We start from the raw sequence: 6,255 nt of genomic DNA, 5'->3' as shown, positions 1-6,255 counted from the left end.
TCTGACCAAGTGTCGGATTACGGAAGTTCATGACGGACCGTCATAGCCACGACAGTCCGTCTGCTGGTTCGTCGCAATGATCAGAGAGTAGTCCCAGTACCCAATTTTCCAAGAAGTTTAAGTGTTATGTAACGGAGACCCTCGATGGACCGTCGTGCTTGGAACTGTCCATCGTACCTGCCATCGAGGGTAATGAAGAAAGCAACAGAAGAATTTGTTAAGTATGGGACTACGGAGGCCATGAAGGCCCATCATAACCACGACGGTCTGTCACGAGGTACGTCGACCCAGCCGCATTTTTCCAGATTTTCCGTAATTAGAGTCCTTCTTTTATTAGGTTTTTGTTTTTTATAAATAGTTTGAAAAACCCCGTTTTTGGGGTTAGACTTTTGGTTGTTAGACTCTTTGTTGGTTAGACTTTTTGTTGGTTAAACTCTTTGGTCTTAGACTCTTGGATAATAGACTTTTTGATTGTTACAGTTTTTCAGGAATTGATTGTTGGTGATTTTGTTGATTAATCAAGTGAACTTTTGGATTTTATTCATTCTCATCAAAGTAAGTGCATGAATTCTTATATTAAATATATGAATATTGTGATTATGACTATGGATAACTAAACTCCATAACGAGGGTTGTGAGAACCATGGGTGAATAATGAAGTAAAATCTAACTCAAATAATAATTCCAAAATAGTGTCTTGCATGTATTGATAATTCTTTCGTTTAGAAGTCTTTTTAACAGATGGACAACGTTAGAACTCGCCTTAATGCTACTTACCGAATCAAGGAGGTGGATAATAGGAAAAGAATTATCAACATAGATTTAGTGTATACTATCTAATAGGCTAGTATCGATTTGTACGAGGTAATAACTTAGTAATATATCGAATACAATGCTTAATATGAGGTAAAGGTAAGAGTTAGTATAGCAACACATGTAGCCGGACCAAGGTGCGGAGTGAAATTTTCTAGATGCCAGACGAAGGATTTAGAAATACATAACTTATCACTTTGCATGCAAGATACTAGGAAAGAATTGTTATAGTTAAAATTATCAAGTTAGGAACCTGAGGGGAACACTTAAACCCTAGTTACTTTTATTAATTGATTAAACTCCAAGATTTGATTCTGTTACTTGGTTACTTTAATTTAGTTAGTTATTTTCATTGATTTATAAATAAAAAACCCCCCTTTTATTGTCTTTTATTTTCTAAGGAAATAATTGACTAAATAATAGTAATAAAAGGTTTGAAATATTTTCCTAGTGGGAGCGATTCCAACCTCATTTTTTGGATTCTTTAGTTGATACGAACGCTTTACTTCTTATTTGAAAAGTAAGTTTGAGCCTATAATCAACTCGAATCCCTTCACCAAATCTATATTGCCTAACAACGCCACTGACTCAAGCCAAAACTCACTCTTGAAACATTTATCATATAATTGTCTATAGTAGCTAGATCTAAGGTCTATCTTAGAATATAAAAGTGACACCCTGAAGTTGATCAAATATTTCATCAATTCTCAGAAGGGGATACTTATAATTTATAGTAAACTTGTTCAATTGATGATAATCAATACACATCCTAAGAGAACTATCCTTCTTCGCCACGAATAAGACTAGAGCGCCGCAAGGCGTGACACTGGGTCAAATTAAAACCTTTATCAAGAAGGTCTTTCAATTAATCTGTTAACTCTTTCAACTAAGTTGGAGCATTTCCATATGGAAGAATAGAAATAGGTAAAGTATCGGGATGAATATCTATGCAAAAGTCTATTTCTCTCTCAGAAAGAACTCACAGAAGGTTGTCTAGAAAGACCTGTGGAAACTCACTCATATCGAGAACTCACTAAATATGTGGTGTCTCAACACTAGAATCATTAACTCATACTAATTAATGGACACTACAAGAAACTGTTATTTAAGATCATCATTTAGAGATAAGTTAATAATCTCGTCTAAAATAATAGATGTATTGGGAAGAGAATATATTCCGGTCCCTAATTCTATATGTTATTGTGAAGGTACAAAATCTAGTCCCCAAAGAAATTATGATCTGGTCAAAATTCTAAATTCAGTGGTGAGAAGCGGGAAAAAGTGAATTTTTAATTTTTAGTAGAAACCCATGGGGCGCTAAAAGTATACTTCATTAATTAAAATTCTTTCAAAAAAGACTATATTTTTTTAAAACAGCTCAATTACGTCATTTTATATTTTTTCAGCACAAAAAAGCCCTAAATCTCTATAGCAGTTGTACAAATCGCAATTCTCTTGAAAAAGTGTGTGAATACTCTTAGTTTTCATCCAATCTTTCCCAAAATAGGAAAAGCACGAGTTTTAGGTCATCATGTTCTATCTTCGTCTGTGAGTTGATTTTCATCTGATCGATTCTTAGGTTTGTGTTCTCTTCGGCGTTGATTTTTGTGTTTTTCTTTATTCCCTTTAGTGTTTGTTTTGTTGGACTTACTTTTCTTATACTTCTTCACCAACTGGTGGTTTTCTATATTTGTGTAACTAGAAAAATATTATTGAGTTGGGGTTCGTAGTTGATAATCTTGTTTTTGATGTATATGCAAGTCTATAGTTTGAAATTTGCTTATTGAATTGTGGATTCGAAAGCGCACCTTTGAAAATACTGCATAGAGTTACCTAATGCCTAAGTGAAGAGATCAACAACTAGTTATAAGAACATAGATCTTTTCATGTCATCTGCATCATTAACATTCCTTTCATTGCAATTTTAAATAAACTCTTCTTATGAGCAGCAATCTGGTTCTTAATCATCTGCTTCACTTTTTGGTACTGGAAAGGTTTTTGATACTAACATTATCTTGAGGTTTTTAGAGGAAGTATCATTAAACTTGTTATAGTCCTCTTTGTTCATTGCAATTTCAAGGAATAGTCCAGCACAATTCTTCATAAAATTCTTGAATGTAACTTTCAAGATCCAGTTCTGCTACAACATGATATGGATTTGGTAAGAGGAAGTTCTTCTACAATGTATTTCAGAAAGCTCAGATATTCAGCCATCAACTCCTAAAAGTAACATTTTAAAATAATCAGATGATTAAAATGCCTAGCAATTTTTTTTAGATTTATGTAATTTTTTAAAAAAATATATAGCAATTTGATTTTGAGAAACTTGGACTAAATAATTCATGACTATAATATGTGTTCATTTGAAGTATAATCGTGTAAGTCATATTAAGAAGCAACAAATAGATCAGATATGGGTAATTATCGCTGGTAACAATGTACATAGTCTTCACATTTTGATGATTATTAACACATTATATCGTGACGAGGGAGAATTTAATTAGGTCTATGAGTACATAAAATTTGGATTTTTTCAATTTATTGGCTCCTAATTTGTTTGAGAATTTGCATTTTATCGTCATTTTAATCTTATTGTTCAAGAAGCAGCAAAAGAAAATGAACATATCGAGATAAGTTGACAATGACTCATCATATTTGTAGCTCGCAAGTGTATTCGACAAAATATATTTCATCAGGTACTATAAAAAATATTTTCCTGTCTCTGTGGCAAGTAGCTACATAAGCTGGCGTAACAAGTCATATACAGTAGAAAATGCATTGCACAAATCAATGGCTATGTCTCAAATTTACTTGCTTGTCTTTCTTTTCTTGTTCACATTACAAACACCTTCTTAGGTAACTGTTCTTTCAATTCATGATGTTTAGTTTTGCTCCATTAATTTTTTTTATTTTTCTGAAGAGAATGTTTATGAATATTGTTTGACAAGTTTAATTGATTTGTTGATTTGTTCATAGTCACTTTCGAATCTGCTCGACTTCAACCTGGTATAGTTACTGTTTTACATCGTCTTGTTGATCTATTTTTAATACTTTTTTCTATACAAATATCGAACAAGGTGTTGTTATTTCCTGCACATGTAATTTTAGAAGAATTAGTTGCTTAACAGAGGAACCATTAGTCGACTAAACTTCTTTGTGCATTTGCACAATTTCTTCTTTCTCTATTTTCACACATTTCTCTGAATAAATGCTGGTCATATTGTTGTTTTTGTTTGTTGCACTTGCGAATTAAAAAAAACACCATATGCTTAAGCGAAGAATCATAAGTTAACTAGACTTCTTGTCGTTCCTGCACATCTTCTTATTGCTCTATTTTAACATACTTCTACGCACAACTGCGCGTAACGAGACTTCCTCTGTTTTTTATTTTATTGCATTAGAATAACTAAAAGGAAATGAATACGGACCCCCCTTGATGAGTTTTAGCTAGCATATGTCGTTTATACTTGTAGAGTATTTCAGTAGGAATTTTTTCACATCTCAACCTTGTAGGCTCCTCTGATCATCAGATACAATGTATTCGTCCATCAAGAGTCCTACATATCTACTCACTAAAATAATTTCGCTTGCTCAATACTCTATACATGTTGAATAAAATGATCAAGGCTTTTTTTCCAATTATTTGTGATCCCAAAATTGATAAAATTCAATTATGCCACCATCCCATTTGTATAGCTTTGAACATAGAAAACATGTAACACATGAAGTTATTTATCGAGGCTTTCGTAAGCTTGGGTACAACTTAAGTACAAAAGTATAAAAGTACCACCAAAACTGATATCAATCTTTACTTAACTTTTTAGAACATCTTAAGCTACTATATAAACTCAACTAGACTCTTATGTGATCACAACCCTCCATAAAGATTGCTCGTTATGTTAAATCTTTATAATTTCTCAATAGTGTGTATTTGAATATTCTCAGTTCTTTCAATCCAATTCCTCTAAATATTTTTTGAGTGCCCTACTACCTGCATTTTTCATTTAAATTCAATTTCAAGTTGAAGTGAACTTTTCCCAGTTACCTCACTTTCTCGAAATTTTTTTGAATTACATTGTAGTCATCAACTCTTCCTTAAGTTACCAGAGGACTCACAAACCACTACTAAACTTTTCAAAATTTAGATTTTCCTTGGGGCTTTTATTTAGTTAGTTCTTGTTGATTGTATATTCGTTTTTGCCTTCCCGCTGAATTAATCATCATTGCCTCATAAAAATTGGAAATGAAGAATTTTCAGCAACATCACCATCATCTGTAGCAAATAGTTTATGCTTCAATTATCAATTGATGCATTTGTAACCACTTGGAATGTACCAGCATCTGGTTTAAATGCTATTGTGATAGCAAAATCAAATTTCTTACTTATAACATTTCTATTTTAATAGTCTCGATCCCATTATTAGCCTCACCAAAATATGTTGAGCTATTTTGCAAGTTAGCAATTATAATGAAGCTTATGAAAACTCCCAAAAGCATTCTAATAGAAGTTGCACAGACCTGAACTTTATAGAAGAGAAATAAGTCTTTAGTAAAAAAAAGTCCAAGTGACATATGTGGACATGTTTCTAGAAAGTTGGAATTCCGAATTTGTAGTTTCAAGTGTATTTTCGGTTATTTTTTCGTATCGCGGTTCTAAGGGATCGCACTCTTGGAGTTCAATATGACGAATTCACCAAATGTTATGGTTGATGCATCAAAAAGCTTTTCTAATAATTTTCTTATGTTATTGTAGCTTCTTGTTGTTTCTGGAGAATTGATGGATAGTACACTTTTGGGGTAAGCGCTTTAACTATTTCTAGTGCAACTTTACATAAATTATTATATACTAATAGTTACTTATCATCATTCTAAAATCTTGTTTCTTGAAGATTTTTGTAGATTGAATTTACAAGTCAAGATTAAAGTTTAGAAGATGCACAAGTTCATTATTATTTTGCGAAGATCATTATGTAAAACTTAACATACTCTAGCTTGGGATGTTAGTTGATTAAGTATTTCACTGAGTAAGTATTGAAACTATATGTATCATCCTTTTGTATGGAAGTTTTTGTTAGTTTAAATTATATACTCGCTGATGAAATTTATTCATTTTATGATATGAAGTTGAAGTACCATTGGCGGTACATTAAAGACAAGAATATTGTTTCATTTCTAAGGTTAATTGCTCTTTTTAATCATTAATCATTGGCGAAGTAGTTTCTTGTCTCTAAAGGTTATTCCAGGACAAGCTAGTATCTTGTCGCAATAGAGTATTTTAGGACCAGGTACTTACTCATCACAAAAAAGGTTTAACAGCCTCAGATATATACTTTTTAAAAATGAAATTTTCATTTTATGAACCGTGTTTATGGTCCCTAAACCTTTTGGAAACTAACCTTCTATCCTTAAGGTACAAAATAAAATTACCCTTAGGCACTACTA

The 6,255-nt window shown here is 32.2% G+C and overlaps 1 long non-coding RNA gene across 1 annotated transcript; it reads left to right on the top strand.

Annotated features, from left to right (window-relative positions):
* The first annotated feature begins 2,238 nt into the window (after positions 1–2,238).
* On the top strand, positions 2,239–5,931 carry LOC109120342 (uncharacterized). Its single transcript, XR_002027802.3, has 3 exons — positions 2,239–2,392; positions 5,567–5,610; positions 5,703–5,931. It is a non-coding gene; the product is annotated as an uncharacterized lncRNA (long non-coding RNA).
* Positions 5,932–6,255: the final 324 nt, after the last annotated feature.

The sequence above is a fragment of the Solanum lycopersicum genome, chromosome 5 (genome assembly GCF_036512215.1).
Source record: "Solanum lycopersicum chromosome 5, SLM_r2.1".
In the NCBI taxonomy this organism is placed as follows: domain Eukaryota; kingdom Viridiplantae; phylum Streptophyta; class Magnoliopsida; order Solanales; family Solanaceae; genus Solanum; species Solanum lycopersicum.
The sequence above is the reverse complement of the archived record's forward strand: the minus strand, read 5'-3'. Positions and strand labels throughout refer to the sequence as shown.